Source organism: Rhineura floridana, chromosome 5 (assembly GCF_030035675.1).
Source record: "Rhineura floridana isolate rRhiFlo1 chromosome 5, rRhiFlo1.hap2, whole genome shotgun sequence".
In the NCBI taxonomy this organism is placed as follows: Eukaryota; Metazoa; Chordata; class Lepidosauria; order Squamata; family Rhineuridae; genus Rhineura; species Rhineura floridana.
This window is the reverse complement of record NC_084484.1, coordinates 175,565,363-175,586,007: the sequence shown is the minus strand read 5'-3', so window position 1 is coordinate 175,586,007 and position 20,645 is coordinate 175,565,363. Positions and strand designations below refer to the sequence as shown.

General features: G+C 44.7%; 1 protein-coding gene and 2 pseudogenes across 9 annotated transcripts in view; 1 reads left to right on the top strand and 2 right to left on the bottom strand.

The window, feature by feature from the left end:
* The window catches only part of DLG2 (discs large MAGUK scaffold protein 2), a 1,398,326-nt gene that overhangs the window by 496,265 nt on the left and 881,416 nt on the right, over positions 1–20,645 (bottom strand). The window lies entirely within an intron of this gene.
* Positions 1,537–1,655, bottom strand: LOC133386308 (5S ribosomal RNA; annotated as a pseudogene).
* LOC133386335 (5S ribosomal RNA) lies at positions 10,741–10,849 on the top strand (annotated as a pseudogene).

The following is a 20,645-nucleotide window of genomic DNA, read 5'->3' as shown; positions in this document are numbered from 1 at the left end:
TGGCTCTATTAATCCGCTCTGGGGATGGGCGAGAAATTTGACTCAGTTTGCATTTCAAGCCAAATATATCAAATTTGCACTTTCCGAAATGATATGAGAACCAAAACACAACCATCCTTCCAAATTTGCACTTATTCAAATTTTGCAAAGCAATTCGCCAACCTAACAATGTTTACAAAAATGCGTATGTTAGGGGAAAGTGTATATAAAAATGACTATATGAGGGAAAACAATATACAAAAATGCATTATATGATGAGGAATTACTTGTAAAATGTGTACATTAGTCTAAACTACCTACAAAAAATGTGTTTATTAGGAGAAATTCACACTAAAATGCCAAAGAATTTTCATGAGGATTTTTTTTTAAAAAAAAAGCAGATTGCTACAGAAATGTGGAGAACTGAATCTAAGATCGAAAAAAACAAGAAACTGAGAGAACAGAAATTGACAGATCTTTCCATCCCTATTCCGCTCTTGGCCAAACTTCAGTTCTTACAACAATCATTTTATAAGCCTGATATAAATCAGCCTCTAATTTTGATGAGGTGAGAGGAAAGGAAGAAATACCTGGCTTTTAAATACTTCCATTTAAATGCCAATCATTATATCATTCACCCAACTTCCCTTACCTGTGCTGTAGCAAAGCAAGTTTCCTTTTCATCCTTTTTAAGGGAGGCAAAGGTTTTCAGCAGGAAAAGACAGTGTGGACCATCAGAAATGCAAGACTTCGGCATTCTGAAAGATGTACTTGAGATGAAAGAGTGCCACAGAAGCACAAGCAAAGGGAATCTGGGATGTGTTATGTAAATTTCCTAATTCGATGTGCTATCAGATTGCTATCTCACAAAGAAAATGTTAATCAGAAACCCTTCTTTTGAGGGATAAGAAGGGTTGGAAAAGAGAGAGATGCTTCACTGTGGGATAATCTTACTCTACCCAGCCTGCTGTATTTTCCTGTGCAGGGAAAGGGTGAAAAGTAGAGCAAAGCTCACTAGCTCTCATCCATTTGTGTGCATGTCTTCATTTGAGGGAAGAGCCATACCTCAGTGACAGAGCATCTGCTTTACATGCAAAAGGTCTCAATGCCTGGCATTTCCAGGCATCTGTTTATTATTTCAATTTGTATGCCGCTTCCCCATATAAATATGACCAAAGCAGTTGAGAACAAACAAAAAATGTAAATATGTTCAATATGGGTTTTTAAAATGTTTTTAACCCTTTTTAAAAGTTTTTTTTAAAATGTTTTTAATGCTGTTTTGTTTTAATGTATTTTAAGATCTGTTTTTATGATGTTTTAAAGTGTTTTAGTGCTTTGTTTGCCACCCTGGGCGCCTGCTGGGAGGAAGGGTGGGATACAAATTGAATAAATAAATAAATAAATGCATCATTACAATACCACTCAAATACTTTGTTGTTGTTACATGCCTTCAAGTCAATTACGACTTATGGCGACCCTATGAATCTTTTTTGGATGTATTCATAGGGTTTTCATGGTAAGAGGTATTCAGAGGTGGTTTACCATTGCCTTCCTCTAAGCCTACGGCACTTGGTATTTCCAGGCGGTCTCGCATCCAAGTACTAACCAGGCCTGACCCTGCTTAGCTTCCGAGATCAGATGAGATCAGGCATATTCAGGGTAGTATGGCCCTCAAAACATAATATGACAATCTAAATAATGCATTTTGATAATATAAACACTAGAACATATTAAAATACTATAGAATATTTGTTTTTTATGTTTGTGTATATATAGTAGCTATATATTTATTTGTTTATAAAATCTTCTGCCTTTCTGCAATTAAATACTTGTATATGTATGATGGGTCATTGACTGTAAACAATAAAGTAAAGGTTTTAAAGATGCTGTGTACCTTATTAAGGCAGACACAATCCAAACCCCTGCTCCACTCTGCTGGGAGGGGTCAGATTGTGTGGAGGTCTCCCTCTGCCCAGCTCAAAACAGCTCCACCAGCCTCCACCTGTGGAGTGATGCTAGCATCACTTCAGCTCCCAAACCCACCCAATGAAAATGCAGCAGAAGTAGCTGCAACTAGTGCAGAACGCAGCAGCCAGACTGATTACAAGAGCAGATTACTGGCAACATGTTAACCTGCTGCTGAAAAAGCTGCACTGGTTACCAATTTGCTACCAGGCCAGGTTCAAGGTACTTGTGTTAAGTCACAAAGCCCTAAACAACTTGGGCCCAAAGTACTTTAAGGATCTCCTGATTCCCTATCTCCTGATTCAACCACTGAGATCTTCCAATGGGGCACTTTTGGTGGTTCTCCACACCCCTGAGGTTTGGTTTGCCTACACCAGGGACTGAGCCCTCAGTGTGGCAGGCCCTGCCCTGTGGAACTCCCTACCAATACAGGTTTGGCAGGAACCATCCCTCTTTTCTTTCAGGCGTCTCATGAAAACCAACTTTTTAGACAGGTCTTTGTAACGTGAATTTATCTCTAACCAATGCAATATTTATTGATGCTTTTAGTATTGCTTTTAATGATTTTTTATTGGTTTTTAAATTGTATTGTGTCTTTTGTCTGTTGTAAGCTGCCTTAATGTATGTCTATGAAAAATGTGTCTTATAAATAATTTAATAAATAAAATAAAATAGATATATCTGGGCCTAATCTGCTTTTACAAGGGCTGTCGTTATAAGACTAAAATGGGATAAATCCCCTGCATATTGCTCCGAGTTTCTGGGAGGAAGGGATGGGAAAGAAGGAAAGAAAGAAAGAGAGAAAGAAAGAAAGAAAGAGAGAAAGAAAGAAAGAAAGAAAGAAAGAAAAAGAAAAATTTGCAGTACTTCATTCAACTAAATAATAGCTCAAAAATCTCACCAGTTACATTCACAAGGTCCCAATCCCTGATGACAGCCAGTAACTGCTGCATTAGAGGAAAGTTAAAAGAAACTCCAATGTGGGTAATTAAGTAACAGCTTGCACACAGCAGAGGTTTCTTCTTAACATAGGTCACGTTGGGGTTGCATTATGCCCTCAGGCGTGAGGGGGATTGTCTTTACCTGGAGTCATCACTAAAGAAACCATATGGTATGGCTATGGCTACAAAGGCCAATTAAATTCTTCAAACAGTCCTAGGATTTTCATTAGTGGAAGTGTTATTTGTACACCGACAGAGCTTGAATCTTAAAATAAAATTAAAAAATCTTGCAAAACCCTTGCAGGTTTGACACCGCTGCTGTGGTAGCCAAGGAATGCAACCAAAATGAGCCAAGGATGTCAACACAGGAGGCTTAGAGGACACACCAGTCAGGAAGTGATAGAAGAGCTTCACAGTGCAATCCAAACCCAAGATCCACTAGGATGAGCAAGTTTGGAACAGGCAGTTCTTGGGCTGAATCTCCCTCATCCCGGGTCAGCTGGGTATATGCCGGCATAAGTCACTCAGCTTGGCTGAGCCAAGGCTTTGCAGGCCTGTCCTTCAAGAAACAGAAGCTCAATCCAGATAAGGCTGTTGGTGGGTGGTTTCCTTCAACCTGATAGGTGGTGTTCAATCTGTTCTGCATGGGGTTGTACTTCCCCGATAGGAGCAAGTGCACCGTTTCGGCGGTACTTCTGGATCCATTACTGTTAGGGTTGCCAGGTTCAATCCCTGAGACTGATCCTGTATCTTTAGGAGAAGAGAAAGTCAGCCAAGTGCAGGTGTTCTTGCAACACTGTAATGGGAAAAACCACAAGGTGGAATTTTCCCTCCCCCCTGCACAACTTTTAAAGATACAGAAGACCTCCTGGTTGCCAGGCCCACCCTCCAAGAGGTCTTCTCAGTGGTGCAGAGGGCCTTCCATCAGTTTCAGCTGGTAGCTCAGCCGCAACCCTGTCTGGACAGGGATAGCCTAGCTTCTGTTGTCTATGCTCTTGTAACCTCTAGATTAGACTACTGCAATGCATTATAGGGCTGCATTTGAAAATAGTTTGGAGGCTGCAGCTAGTGCAGAATTCAACAGCCAGATTGTTGAGTGAAAATAGGTTTGATCACATAACACTAATCCTGGCACAACTGCATTGGCTGACAATTAGTTTGCTGGCTCAGTTCAACATGCTGGTTTTGACCTATAAAGCTCTATACCTTTATAGGACTGCAATACCTTAGAGACCACCGCTCCTTGCATGAACCTACCTGGATTTGTTAATCTGAGGCCCTTCTTCATGTACCCCCCTCTGAGGGCAGTGTGGAGGGTAGCAACATGAGCTCAGGCCTTCTCTCCTGTGGAATGCTCTCCCCAGAAAGATGCACCTTGTGCCATCGCTATCAGCCTTTAGGTGCCAGGTGAAGACATTCCTTTTCATCCAGGTATTCTGCTCTTAATTGGTATTCATCTTTTAGTGAGATGGGGTAAGATGTGTCCTTTTTATGTTATTTCAGGATGAACATTTTGGGGGGCCCATCTACTCTGTACATTTAAGGCAGTATCGTACTGCCATAGAAACTATGGCTTCTAACAGATTTCTTTCCTAGTGGCTGGCCTGATCTTTGCTGTGCTGCAGATAACGGCCAGAGAGGAGTACTACAGCTCATGAGCCTGGCCTCCAGGGTGGGAGGAGAGCTCGTGATGGTCACTGGGTTATCATGAACCAGCATCTTCAGGATACACAGTTCAGTCAGTTGTAACTATCAGCCTTCTACCACTGTCCCACCATTTCCAATAAACAGGATCAGGTCCCTCAGTGGCATCGTGGATCCAGGCCATGGCATCTGTAGTGATAGTAACCCCACCCAGGTTTGGCCAAATCCAGTAAGTAGTCTGCAGTAGAGGCTGGTTCATTAGAGCAAATGGGGCATTGCCCCACCAACCCTCAGTTTACCCTCAGCCAGCCTTTACCTGCCAGCCTTCTTACTTAGATCCAGTCCACGGGGTGGCCCTGCCTGTTAGCTTCTTCTTCCTTAGTCTTAGAAACCCAGACTGAGTTGTCTCTGCCTGTCCATGGCCCTGGCTTCACCTACTGTTTGGGGTTCCTGCCTTCTACCTAAAAGTCATAATAAGTCCCAGTTGCCACTGGTTTCCAGCCTACACTTGAGGATACCAGGGACAGCTCCCATTCGAGAGCTGCTGAATGTGTAAGAACATCACATATAGCAACGTAAGAGCCATGCTTGCATCAGATCAAAGGCTTCTCTACTCCAGCATGCAGATCCCCATAGTGGCCAATCAGATGTCCCTGGGAAGCCCACAAATGGGCACAACAGTATTCTCCACATTTGGGAACCTCAGCAACTAGTATTCAGAAGCATACTGCCTCTGATCCTGGAGGTACCATACAGCTATCGTGACTAGTAGACATTGATAGCCTTATCCTACCTTAGGCAATTTGCTTGGAAAACATGTTGGATGCAGGGGTGTAGTTGTGCAGGATCTCGGGGGGGGGTCTTAGAAACCTTTTTGGGAGCAGGGTTCCAGCAGGGTCCCTGTGTCTCCAGCATCCTGTGAGCCAATCGGCATGGAAGTGTCTTAGTCACTGAGAAGCATCTTCTAACATGCTTCCTTGACCTTTCCTGCTGAACTGGAGCCAATGAAAGTGAAAGGAGATCGGTCAGCCACTGAGAAGAGTCTTCTCAGTAGCTAACACTCTCCCCTTTCATGCATATTGGTGCCCAGGATGTCTGTTGTGGGAGAAGGCATTAAGAAGGATCTCATTCTCAACCCTGCAGCAAAAAAGGGGGAGGGGCATGGCTATGACTAACATGGAGGGACCCTGCACTTCTGAATTTGCAACTATGCTACTGTTTGGCTGGAGAGGTCCAGTGACCTTATAAGAGAACAGAGGGATTAATAGTTGTATAGCAGTGATTCACAAATCTTCATCCTGTTTGAGTTCTACCAGCTAGCAAGAAAACTGTTCTCCATAGCTGCTATCTTGCAGAATTTGGCCTGCATGGCTACAACCAAAGTAGATCAGAAATGACATATGTTGGAGCAATAACTGTAAATGCCAGCCAATTTTAAAAGTCAGTTCAGAACATCACAGTGTGTGCTAACACAGGCTGTGGGGAAACAGTTTGGCATGCTGCCGACGGTCTGCTGAACACCTGTTTGACCAGTTTAGGCCCAGTTCCAATTTACCTGTAAGGCCCTCACATCCTGTTGCAGGGGCTACCAATGTGACACCCATGAGCTCTTCCCCTGCTGCCCATAAAGCCTCTGAGCCCACCCACCCCGCTCACTGCCCTCTTGGTGGTGAGGGTGGTTGAAAAGCACACAGAGCTGAAACAAGAAGTTGGAGAGAGTGATGTAACTTCCTCTTTCAGCTCTATGTGCTTTTTATGATATACGATATAGAAAGGCTGGCCCATGGTATTTTGCTGCCTGAGGTAGAATGGGCATCCTTATAAGATGGTATCTGCAGTAGGACCACACAATGGGCGAGATGATCTATATAGGACTTTTGTTTATTTCATTTAGGTACAAAAGCTTTCAAGAAAAAGAAAGATAAATTGAAATACCACCAAAGACATTTTCAACTTAATTCATATGGGGAATGGGGGAGAGAGACATTCTTTCTTTGTTTAAAACACTGTGAACCCATGACATGAATTGGGAAATAATGCATATCTCCTACAACATTCAATAATTTTTTTCCATCTTGACAAACAAACAAAAGTTCTGTGTTTGATTTTGTTCTCTAGGCCTAATAAAGTATGTTTATTTTGCCATCAATGCACAATCCAATATTTTATCATCCCATTCGTTTAAACCTTGGTATAGCAGCTAATCTTCATTTCCCTGCATATAAAATTCTAACTGCTGCCAATAAATAATAAACCAATTCCACGTGAACTTGCCTCACAAAACCCTTCAAATAATTTAACAGCAAAAACCAACCTTACAAGTGAGTACAATGGAAATTTATAGCTCAAAATTCTTTTCAGATGAGCCTTTATCCTCCTCCAATATATTGTCGGATTACATATCCATCACAAGTTATTTGGGCACCAGAGGCAGAAAATCCTACAAGCACCTTTCCTTCTCTCTGTCAGAATCATCATCATCTTCATCAAAATAAAAAGTAACTAGCAATTTGCTGCATTTTCATGACACCCAAAATAAATTGCCTGTGGCACCTGCTCCACTCTGCCTAATAGTAAAGACGGCCCTGAAGATACCTAAGCATGAATGGGACATAGCATGGATACCCAGAGATGAATGGGGATAAAGCTTCTTCAGAGTAGAGCAGGGAAAACAATAGCATTAATCAACTCTGAATAGACAGAAATCTGTACAGGAAGAAAGTAAGAAAGAGACAAAGAAAGAAAATCAGCTGAATCAGTTCCTCCTCTATCTGAATAGCACAGCAGCTGGCTGATAATATCCGCACTCAAGAAATGGACGGCACTCGGAAACTTCCAATACATCATTGTGATGACTGATGGGCCTTTTAAATGGCAACCTACAACCTAAAAGTCCTGTATGGAGATATGCTGTAGAAATTGAACCTGAGGCTTTCTGCATACAAAGCAGATACTCTGCTAATCTACAGCTTTCTCCACAAAGGCACAAAGCACTGACCTTCTTAAACAAGGACATACTATCAAAGGGGAGGGGGGGCAATTAAATAGAATAAGCCTCCAAGGTGTCCTAGAAGACACTGCTGAAACACAGAAAATGTGCTCTACATGGCCATTTTAGGATAGTGGCAATGAGGGAAAAAATAATAGATTTTACTGTAATTCTGAAAATGGAAATGGACTGCCTTCAAGTCAGTCCTGACTTATGGCTACCCAATGAATAGGGTTTTCATGGTAAGTGGTATTCAGAGGGGGTTTACCATTGCCTCCCTCTGAGGCTAGTCCTCCCCAGCTGACTAGGGCCTGCTCAGGTTGCCACAGCTGCACAAGCCAGCCTCTTCCTTGTCCGCAATTGTCAGCTGGGGGGCAACTGGGCTCCTTGGGACTCTGCAGCTTGCCCACGGCTGCACAGGTGGCAGGGCACGTAACCCCTGAGCCACTCACTGTGGGGGTGATCTTTAGCTGCCCGTTGACACCCAGGAGACACGAGTGGGGATTTGAACTCACAGACTCTGGACTCCCAGCCAGGCTCTCCTCCCCACTGTGCTATACCAGTAATGTTAGGCAAAGGCCCCCAAGCCATAGGAAGTCTTTTTTCTTTTAAGCCTAATTCTAACAACCATTTTGAGCTGAAATTCCAGAAACATCTCTATGAAAATTAGATCCAGACCCTTCTCCCCCACAGTGGCAATCACAGCCAATCAGAGTTCGCTTAAATGAAGCTTTCACAGAAATTCAGGGCCTGGGGTGGGGGTGGGGAACTCACATAAGCTAATGCACAATTAGACGTATTTACAAATGTCAGAACTCTCCACATCTTCCCCCACCCCTCATAATTGCCATAACATGGGTTGGAATGGGCTAATTAATCTAGTAGATGTTAAGAACTGAACCTAGCATCCACTGGGATAGTATGCCAAGAAATGTATATATCTCTAGCAATAATGTAGATACATTTCTTTCACTATATTTATCATTGTCAGTTCTCCGGTGTCAAAGATATCCTGGCACTGATAACCTCAAGAGAGGATTACTGCAACATGCCCTATTTGGGGTTTCCCTTGGGCTCAGACTGAGAGCTGCAGAAGCCAAGTTGCTGACTGGGGCATCCCGTTGACACCATGTAAAACCTCTGTCGAGAGAGAAGCACTGGCTGCCAATATGTTACCCAGAGCAGTTCAAGGGACTGGGTTCTGTAAAGGAGCGCCTCATCCCATATATCCCTGCCCAGCAATTGCACTCCTCAGCTGGGGCACTGCTGAAAATATCGTATGTCCCAGAGGTCCACAAATTTTGTACCCAGAGGTACAAAAATGAGCTTTTAGTGTTGTCGCTCCAGCTCTCTGGAATCAGTTGCCAGCTGAAATCAGACATGTGCCTAGTGTTTTGATATTTAGGCAGCTGTTAAAAACATTTCTGTTTAAGAAGGCTTTCCTTGAAATATGATCCAGTCATTGTATAGAATATTATTTGCAGAATTGTAGAAATGGTTATATTGCTTTTAGGTTACAGAATCTGTTATCATATATTTTCATCTTGTTTTTATCTTATCATACACTGCTTCAGTAACTGCTTGCTGTGAAACAGCTTACAAATCTGCAAATCACACTTTCACTTGATCCTGCAATCTGCAAATAAAATAAAATAAAATAAAGGCTTGTGTGTCAGCATTGGATCACAACAGCCACCTTGATCCCCCCCCCTTCCTAAGAGAAACAGAACGGCCCTGTTTGGACAACTCTTGAACCAGGGCAGTCTTTGCCAACTTAATGGCTTCCAGAGGTTTTGGACTACAACTCCCGTGTGGCTGGGGCTAAGGTGTGGTCCGAAAATGGCAGCAGGTTGGCAAAGGTTGGACAAGAGTAACCAAAGAAAAATAATATCCAATCCAAATAAAGAGGTGACCTATGTCCAGCTGAAGTCAATGGCAAAACTTCCATTGGCGTTAACAGCAGTGGATTGCATCTTCTATCCTTGACAGCTTAATCTCCATGAAATGAACTGCATGCACCAGTAATACGTTTATGAGTAAACAGCCATCTACCGGAGCGAAAATTAATGTAGATAATTAGGAAGAAAAGGGGAGGGGGAAATCACTGGACATGCAGGACTGCAGTATAATGCATAATGTGACTTGTTAAGACAGATGTATTCAGCAGCTCAGCACTAAGTGCTTTCATGTGCTGTGTATATATAACTCTAACGGTCATTTCTCAGCTGTCCTTGCTGTCTTACTAAATTACTTATTGTCCAAGTATACAGCAAGCAGAAACATGGTACTCTAAAATAGAATATGAACATAAGAGCCTGAGAAGAATCCTGGTGGACCCATCAAAGGCCTCTGCTGCATGCAAAGGAAGATGTGGAATGTGCTCACTGATAGCTATGCTGAGCATGAGGGTTAAGAAAAAGATGGCAGACAGATTTGGGTCAGGGAGCTCTGTCCATTTTCAAAATGGAACTTCGGAATAGGGATGGATGAATCTGTCCATTTCAATTTCTCTTTTTTAGTCTTAAGTTCAGTTTGCTCCATTTCTGCACGCACTTGTGATTTTCTTTTTTAAATTCTTCGTGAAAATTCATACAGCTTTTTGCATGCATTGCTCCTAATATACACATTTTTGTATGCAGTTTTGCTCAATAGATACAGTTTTTGCATGCAATTTCCCTCTAATAGAATGTTTTTTTTAATGTTTTTATGAATAACACACATTTTTGTTGTTTGATTTTCACTAATATACGCCCATTGGCATACATTGTTTTAATGGAGAGCGGCACTGCAACATTTGGAGAAGCGTGGATTTTGAAGGAGAGAGAGGCTTCACTTCACATATTGGTTCAAGAAAAGCAGATGTGGTAGGATCACATTAAAATGCAAACTGAACAAATGTTCCCCCATCTCTACCAAGGAAATACATTAGGGAAATGCAAGCAAGGTCACTGTCAGAGGGTAACTCGGGAGACCTGCAGTCACAGTCTTTTCCGTTGCCCCCCAGAACTTCTGGTCCTTCGCCTTTTAAAGAAATTGTTGAAACCCCAGCCAACTGCCTTCTTAATTTGCCCACAGACACTCCATACAACTATGAAAGTGTGTGTGGTGTGGGCAGAGATGAGCCAATCTGTCAAGTTCTTTTTTTCTCAGTTTCTCATGTTTCCACACTTTAAGTTCAGTTCTCCTCCTTTCTACATCACTATGTGAATTGTTACACATAGCTTCTATGGCCATGCTATCCTGAACACACCTGATCTCGGAAGCTAAGCAGGGTCAGGCCTGGTTAGTACTTGGATGCGAGACCGCCTGGGAATCCCAGGTGCCGTAGGCTTAGAGGAAGGCAATGGTAAACCACCGCTAAATACCTCTTACCAGGAAAACCCTATGAATACATCCAACAAAGATTCATAGGGTCGCCATAAGTCATAATCGATTTGAAGGCATGTAGCAACAACAAATGCACAGTTTATTCCAGGACATGCATTTTTGTACATATTACTTGACTGGAGAACTGCACTGCAAAGTTCAGAGATGTGTGCATTTGGAAGGATGGTTGTGTTTCAGTCTGCATATTGTTTCAGAGAGTGCAACTTGAATAGATTCACCTTTAAAAATGCAAAACTGAATCAGATTTCTCCCCTATACCTAGCTGACGGCCTGTGCCCCGAGCCCTTTCAGTACCTAGCAACAGCCCTCCCGCTTATCCCAAAATTAACTGGACTTTTTGAGTGTTCAGACTGAACCCTTGGGTTTCCCCCACCCCAATCTTTCTCCCCAACCTTTCTCAGCCCTCATCTACAGAGATATTCCCATGAGACCGTTCCTGCTCTCTGCCACTGGCTTCCCCTGCCACATCCGCATCCAAGGAGGGCAGTGGAGCCATGGAGGTGGCATGAGAACCCCTGTTTAATGTCAGGCCCGGCTCCAAAGGGTCAATTCAAAATGGAGCTAGCCTATTTGAGTTTGCATTTCAAGCTCCTTGGCTCAAATCCCCAGTTTGTCAAAAGGCAGGGAAACTCCGGCCTGGGGGCTGACTGCTGCCCTCTAGGTAATTCAGATGAGCCCTTGGGATTCTTCGCAGGGCACAGCTGTCCTCTTGTATTACTGAGAGGGTTGCCATTTTCTTCTAACTTCAATGCAGATCAAGAAGAATTTTCTGCTGGCTCCTTCAGAGGACAAACAAAGTGTGTTTATATCTGTTTTTAATTGTTTAAACGAGCTGTATGCTTGGGGGAAGGGGCATAGCTCAGTAGCAGAGCATCTGCTTTGCATGCCAAACACCCCAGGTTCAATCCTCAGCATCTCCAGGTAGGGCTAGGAGAGACCCCCCGTATAAAACCTTGGAGAGCTGCTGCCACTCAGTGTAGACAATATTATTGATCAGTGGTCTGACGTAGTATAAGGCGGCATTCTATGTTCCTATGTTATTTTTGTACCTAATTGTATTGGTCTGGAGCCATAGTAATCCATTCATTCATTCTCACCTCTCATCGGCTCCACATCATGCCCTCCTCAAGTGCTTTTGCCTGGCTAGAATGTGTCCTTGTCCTGTGATAATGCCTGTTGGTTGCCTGGATAGAGAGATAGAGATGTGAGTGTGGGTGTGTGGGGGGGTAGAAACTCCATCTTGAATACTGCATCCAGTTTCTGGACACCACACTTTAAGAAGGATTCAGACAGACAAACTAGAACAGGCCCAGAAGAGGGCAACAAGGATGATCAGGGGACTGGGAAAAAAAGCCCTATGAGGACAGAAACTGAAAAAACTGGGTATGTTTAGCCCTGAGAAGAAAAGACTGAGGGGAGATAGGATAGCACTCTTCCAGTAGTTCAACTGTTGCCACACAGAGGAGGGCCAGGATCTCTTCTTGATCGTCCCAGAGTGCAGGACATGGAATAATGGGCTCAAGTTACAGGAAGCCAGATTTTGACTGAACATCTGGAAAAACTTCCTAACTGTTAGAGTGGTACAACAATGGAACCAATGACCTAGGGAGGTAGTGGGCTCTCCAACACCGGAGGTCTTCAAGAGGCAGCTGGACAGCCATCTGTCGGGAATGCTTTGATTTCGATTCCTGCATTGAGCAGGGGGTTAGACTCTGACCTTATAGGTCCCTTCCAACTCTACTGTTCTATGAGTCTACGATTCTATGACTATGGCTGGAATATAGCATACTGTACAAAGGTAAGAATCACATCTGCTGCTCCACTCACTTTGGCCTCTGGCTCCACCCACCACTGAAACTTTCCCATGAGAATATGTGGTCCTTAGGCTGAAGAGCATTCCAAAGCCCTTGCATAAAGAGTTCTAGAGTAGGGAAGGGGTAGGATGAGTGACCTGCAGAGAAATACCCTGCCCCTACCCCATTTATTCCTCTGTTGCTCACCCTCTGTAACTTCTTGAAGGAAAGTCACTTTCTACATGCTTGGAGCTGCCCCCTGAAATATGCTTTGGCTGCATACACATCATGCATTGAAAGCCCATTGAAAGCACATGACTTCCCCAAAGAATCCTGGGAACTGTAGTCTACCCCTCACAGAGCTACAACTCCCAGCACCCTTAACAAGTTAGAGTTCCCATGATCCTTTGGGAAGGGGATTCATGTGCTTTAAATGCGCTTTACATGTAAGGTGTGCAAAAAGCCTTTGTCCCTTTTTCCCCCTCCCAAACCTCCCCCTCCCCCGGTGTTACCACTAATTCTAAGACTGGTAACCAATGGGCCAAAGGAGCCAAGATTATGCGCACTGTAGTAGTTATTTGATGTAACAATTTAAAAAAAGGTGCCGCATACTGTATTATGTAATAAATACAATCCCCTCCCTCTGCAAGTTAGTTCTATGGCTGATTCTAAATATAGGGTACTTGAACAGAAATGGCGCTGATGCCATCCATTTGCCGTTAGTCTCTGCACATTTCAACACGGTCCAGTAGTTCTTCTGGTGCCTTTGTGTGACATTCAGGCAAAAAAGAACTGAAATGGCAAGGTTGCGAATGGACATTAATCATCCTTTTGATCTTGCAAGGTCAGAACGGCTCAAGCACTTGACAATACAGGGGTGAAGTGGTGGCTGTCAGGGATTCCCCAGCCCAGGAGACCTAAAAGGGGGACACAGTAAAATACTGAGAAGAACAAGCAGCTGATGAAACAGAAGCCCATGTAACGCACCGTCTTTGCTTTTGATATTTGAAGAGGTCTTGAATATGCACATACTCGTAAGAATGTAAGGCCAGCATCCTGTTCTCACAGTGGCCAACCAGGTGCTTCTTCTGGGAAGCCCAAAAGCAGGACATGAGTGCAAGAGTGCTCTTCCACTTTTGATTCCTATCTACTGGGTATTCAGAGACATCCCACCTCCAGCCATAGAGGTACATAACATAAGAGCCCTGATGGATCAGACCAAAGGTCCATCTAGTCTTGTGCCTTGTTCCGGTCCTCCTCACACCCATAGGGTTGTTGGTTGTCCTCTCAGCCAACCCTCGGATCTCCAGTTGCTGCTTCTAAATGCCAGATTGGTACATAATAAAATCTCCCTTGTCCATGATTTGATTGTGGATGAAGCGGCCGATCTGGCATGCATAACCGAGATCTGGGTGGGTGAGCAGGGAGGGGCTAGCCTTTCCCAGCTCTGCCCACCGGGGTACTCGGTTCAGCATCATGGTAGATCTGAGGGTCGGGGAGGGGGGGTTGCTGTGGTCTATAAGAGTTCCATCTCTCTCATCAAGCACCATGTCCACATAACAACTGGTCTGGAGTGTTTGCACCTTGTGTTGGGTCAGAGGGACAGACTGGGAATCCTGTTGGTGTACCGCCCACCCTGCTGCCCAACAGCTTCCCTAACTGAGCTGACGGAAGCGGTCTTGGAGGTATTGCTGAGATCCCCCAGACTCTTAGTACTGGGGGATGTCAACATCCATGCTGAGACTACTTTGTCTGGGGCGGCTCAGGACTTCATGGCCTCCATGACAACCATGGGGCTGTCCCAATATGTTAATGGCCCAACGCATGTGTCAGGGCATACCCTAGACCTTATTTTTGCTACGGGACATGGAAATGGCGATCTGGATGTGGGGAATTTTACATCTCTTCCTTTGTCATGGACAGATCACCGCTTGTTGAAGTTCAGACTCACAGCGGCTTTTCCCCTCTGCAAGGGTGGGGGACCTATTAAATTGGTCCGCCCCCGGAGACTAATGAATCCTGAGGGTTTTCAAAGGGCTCTGGGGGATTTTCCGGCTGAAAAGACTGGCGCTCCTGTCGAAGCCCTGGTTGAACTGTGGAATACGGAGATGGCTCCTTGGTATACTCTAGAGCTGAGAGCGATGAAACAAGATAGGAGGCGGGTTGAGCGGCAGTGGAGGCGAACTCCCGACGGATGCAACTATGCACTGGTAAGTGCCTCTACAAAACTGTACTTAGAAGCGGTGAGGGTGGTGAAAAGGAAATATTTTGCTGCCACCATTAAGTCTTCTCTTTCCCACCCAGCGGAGCTTTTTAGAGTTTTCCGAGGGCTACTTCATTCTGGCCCTAAGGACACGATAGCACCATCGGTAGCCTGCTGTAATGAGTTCGCTGGGCACTTCCAGAATAAGAGCTTATGCATTCGCTGGGACTTAGACTCCCAGTTTATAGCAGTGGATCCTAAGGAGGTGTCCAGAGCACAGTCTTGTCATGTTTTGTTGGATGAGTTTCAGTTGGTTCAGCTCGAGGATGTGGACAAGGTGCTTGGACAGGTACGTGCAACCACTTCTGCACTAGATCCTTGCCCCTCTTGGCTTATAAAAACTAGCAGGGATGGAACAGCTACCTGGGCCAGGGAAGTGATAAATGCCTCTTTACGAGAGGGAGTGGTCTCTGGCTGTCTGAAAGAGGCACTAGTGAGAGCACTTCTGAAAAAACCTTCCTTGGACCCAGAAAATCTTGATAGCTACAGACCAGTAGCGAATGTTCCATTCCTGGGCAAGATCTTGGAATGAGTGGTTGCTAGCCAGCTTCAGGCGCTATTGGATGAAACCGATTATCTAGATCCATTTCAATCGGGTTTTAGGCCCGGCACTGAGACAGCCTTGGTTGCCCTGTATGATGACCTATGTCGGGAGAGAGACAGAGGGAGTGTAACTCTGTTGATTCTCCTTGATCTCTCTGTGGCTTTTGATACCATCGACCATGGTATCCTTCTGGTGAGGCTTTTGGAGTTGGGTGTTGGAGGTACTGCTTTGCAGTGGTTCCGCTCCTACTTGACGGGTCATCTCCAGAAGGTAGTGCTTGGGGAACATTGCTCGACGCCGTGGGTCCTCCAATATGGAGTCCCACAGGGGTCAGTTCTGTCCCCCATGCTTTTTAACATCTACATGAAGCCGCTTGGTGCGGTCATCAGGAGTTTTGGAGTGCGTTGTCACCAGTATGCTGATGACACGCAGCTCTACTTCTCCTTTTCATCTTCTTCAGGTGAGGCTGTCAACGTGCTGAACTGTTGCCTGGCTGCGATAATGGACTGGATGAGAGCTAATAAACTGAGGCTCAATCCAGACAAGACTGAGATGCTGATGGTGGGTGGTTTCTCTGATCAGATGGTGGATACTCATCCTGTTCTCGATGGAGTTACACTCCCCCTGAAAGAGCGGGTTCGTAGTCTGGGAATACTTTTAGATCCTTCTCTGTCACTCGAGGCTCAAGTAGCCTCGGTGGCACGGAATGTGTTCTACGAACTTCGGTTGGTGGCCCAGCTACGTCCCTATCTGGACAGAGAAGATCTCACCTCAGTTGTTCATGCTCTGGTAACCTCTCGATTGGACTACTGCAATGCGCTCTACGTAGGGCTGCCTTTGAAGACGGTTCGGAAGCTACAGCTGGTGCAAAATGCGGCGGCCAGACTAATAATGAGGACCAGGCGGTCTGAACACATAACACCTGTTCTGGCCCGCTTGCACTGGCTACCTATATGCTTCCGGGCCAGATTCAAAGTGTTGGTTTTAACCTATAAAGCCTTATACGGCGCAGGACCACAATACCTTTTGGAACGCCTCTCCCGATATGAACCTGCTCGTACACTACGCTCAACATCGAAGGCCCTCCTCTGAGTTCCGACTCATAGAGAAGCTCGGAGGATGGTAACAAGAACTAGGGCCTTCTCAGTGGTGGCCCCCGAACTGTGGAATAGTCTTCCTGAAGAAGTGCGCTTGGCGCCGACATTGATATCCTTTCGACGCCAAGTTAAAACCTTCCTATTTTATCAAGCATTTTAGCTTTTCTTAAATATGTTTTAACTGGTTTTAGATTATGGATTTGCATTTATATTTTTTGTATTGTTCTATGTGACTCTATTGTATTTAATATATTTGTTGTACACCGCCCAGAGAGCTATGCTAGTGGGGCGGTATAAAAATTCAATAAATAAATAAAAATAAAATAAATAGTCCAGCATCCTGTTCTCAAAGTGCCCAGTCAGATGCCTATAGGAAGCCCACAAGCTGGACGTGAGTGCAACAGCACTCTTGCCTCCTGCAGTTTCCACCAACTGGCATTCAGAAGCATACTGCCTCTGATGGTGGAAGAAAGTAAGAGGGGGCAGGTGGAGAGTGGTGGGGAGGAGGCAAAGGAAAGATTAAGAATGAGGTTATGGGGGAGAGGAGAGAAAGACTGCAGGACCAAGGAAGAAGAAGAAGAAGAAGAAGAAGAAGAAGAAGAAGAACTCCAAGGTCCACCAGTAACAGCCAGGCGTAAAAGTGGCAGGTGGGGGTAATTATTTATTTATTTATTTATTCATTATTTGATTTATATCCTGCCCTTCCTCCCAGCAGAACCCCAGGGTGGCAAACAGAAATGCTAAAAACACTTTCAAACATCATAAAAACAGACCTTATAATACATTAAAACAAAACAACGTTAAAAACATTTTTTTTAAAAGAGCTTTAAAAACATATTTAAGAAAAGGGTTAAAAACATACTATTAAAAAACTACACATATCAACAAGCAATTCTAACACAGACGCAGACTGGAATAGGTCTCATCTTAAAAGGCTTGTTGGAAGAGGAAAGTCTTCAAAAGGCGCCGAAAAGATAGCAGAGATGGCGCCTGCCTAATATTCAAAGGGAGGGAATTCCACCACCAAGTCCAGGCACCGGTCCAGGGCTTGCACAACCTCTCCTGATTCAGATGTTACAGAGAACTAGAGCTGGGTATCATCAGCATACTACTGATGCCTCGCCTCAAAGCTCCTGATGACTGCTCCCAAGGGCTTCATATAGATGTTAAACAGCAGGGGGGACAAGATGGTACCCTGAAGCACCCCACAGCACAACTGCCAGGGGGCTGAAAGACAGTCACCCAATGCTATTATCTGAAAACGACCCTGGAGATAGGATCGGAACCACTGTAAAACAGTGCCTCCAATACCCATCTCACCAAGTCAGCCCAGAAGGATACCATGGTCAATGGTACAAAAGCCACTGAGAGATCAAGTAAGAATAACAGGGTCGCACACACACCCCGTCCTTCTCCCAATAAAGGTCATCCATCAGAGCGACCAAGGCCAATTCAGTCCCATAACCAGGCCCGAACCCAGACTGGGATGGGTCAAGATAATCTATTTCATCCAAGAATACTTGCAATTGCTGCGCCACAACCCTCTCAATCACCTTCCCTAAAAAGGGGGTATTTGCAACCCAAGTTGTCACAAACTAATGGGTCCAGGGTGGGCTTTTTCAGGAGTGGTCGGATCACCGTCTCTTTCAAGGCAGCTGGAACCACTCCCTCCCACAATGATGCATTGACTACACCCTGGATCCACTCGGTCAGACCCCCTTGGCAAGCTTTAATAAGCCAAGTAGAACAAGGGTTGATTCGGAGATAAACTTTTTAAAGACCTTGTAAAACAGCACCATGAATCCCTATTACCATTCTCAGAAAACCCAACTCAGGAAGATTGCACTTAAACACCTTTTTATTCTTGTTATGGACTTTAACAACATCATTGTTTTGTTGTACCGGCATCCTCAGTACCAAAGTGCTTTGGGGGTCTAATATACTCAATTTAAATATTAAAGCATCTAAAATTATTTTCCCACTTCAGTTGCAAATACTTGAGAACATGCTGACAGATTTTAAATCTCACTCCAACAATAATGAACATTTTAGATTGTGAGCTAGGAGAGGACCAACCACAGCACTTTGACAAGCTGCTCTACAGAGTCCATTAGAAATCATTAAGCATCCAGATAGAAATCATGTCAGCTTAACACTGTCTTAACACTAATCAAATGAGTAATACCCCAGTTAAGAACAAAGGATCATATAATTCTAGAGCAGGAAGGGACCTTGGCATTTGCCTAGTCCTCGGGTGGGCAGAAGTTAAACCAGGATCTCTTGTTAGAAGAACGTAAATCAGGAGTCCTCAACCCCGCCTACTTGTACAGTAGCCCACTCCAGCAGCTACAGCGGCTCTGTGTACCAGTGCTCCTCTAAAGGACCTTGGTGCATCCACCTACCTTTATCGGATACATTTGTCTCAGCAAATGCAGCCTTGGGCAGGAAGGTGCTTCAGCAGGTTCTGTAATTTTAGTTCTCCCACCTTTCATGGTGGGGTACACTACTACATCAACTTTTGCCTGTACGCTCCACTTTTCTGCTGACTGAGAACAGAACGTTGGACTTACTGTGAAATGTTCTTCTGAGAACAACATGGTGTACACATGCAACAAGTGCAAGCTCATGGCACTGTTGGAAGAAAAAGTGAGAGGCCTGGAACTGTGGGTGGCCACACTGAGGACTATAAGAAGATGAAGAACACTGGAACAACAGCAAAGAGAAGTGGAGGTGGAAAAGCAACAGCATGTGGTAGCAGAAGAGGAGACTGCTTTGGAGAGGAACAACGAAATGGAGGAAACTCTATGGGAAAGGGTAACAGGAGCAGAACAGCGCTCTACGTGGGGCTGCCTATGAAGACGGTTCGGAAACTGCAGCTTGTGCAGAATGCAGTGGCCAGACTGCTCATGGGGACCAGACTTAACACCAATTCTGGCTCGCTTGCACTGGCTGCCTATCTGTTTCTGGGCCTGGTTCAAAGTGCTGGTTTTGACCTATACAGCCTTACACGGCACAGGACCGCAATACCTGTTGGAACGCCTCCCCCGTTACGAACCTGCCCGTACACTACGTTCATCATCAAAGACCCTCCTCCGAGTTCCCACTCATAGGGAAGCTCGGAGGGTGGCGACGCGGAAAAAGGCTTTTTCTGTGGTGGCCCCCAAACTGTGGAATGATCTCCCAGAGGAGATACGCCTGGCGCCAACGTTACTATCTTTTTGGCGCCAGGTTAAAACGTTTCTCTTCGCCCAGGCTTTTTAACATGCTTTTAACATGCTCTTAACTTGCTTGTATGTGTGGATATTGTTTTAATTTTTAACATTTTAAATTTTTAATGTGTTTATATTGTTATAGGTTTATTGTACTTCTGATGTTTCTTGTCTTGTGAACCGCCCAGAGAGCTTCGGCTATGGGGCGGTCTATAAGTTTAATTAAATAAATAAATAGATCCCTGGATGGTTTGCAATAGATTGGAAAGGATTTCTAACTCCCGATTGTTTAACAACAGCAACAAAATGACTCCTTACCTCCACCCCTAAACAATACTGCTGATATTAAGAAAGCTGGGGGTAGGTGATAACCAGAAATGATTTTTGTGTGTGGAAGGACTCTGATACACCTGAACCTGAACTTTTTGTTCAGTTCTGGAATTCAGAACAAATTCCCAGGCCCAGAATTCATTCATTCTAAGTGTATGCGTACAGAATGCCCCCAAGATCTCTGAGATCCGCCAATAAGTCTGGTGCAAAAGCGATAGGTCATGGACACTCCATGCATTTAAAAACACTTGTAAACCACTTGAACAGTCACAGCTTCCCCTCCAAAAAAATCCTGTGAACTGTAGTTTGTTATGGGTGCTGATAGCTGAGGGGAGGCCCCTCACAGAGTTACGGTTCCGTTCTCCTTTCTGTCTGCATTAAGGCAAACCTACCTAATTCACAAGTTATGAAACAATACACAAACCAAAACACAGCCAGGGCCGGTTCCAAGGGGCGGCCAGGTGGGGCACTGGCAAGAGGGCCCCTGAGGCTACAGGAGAGGGC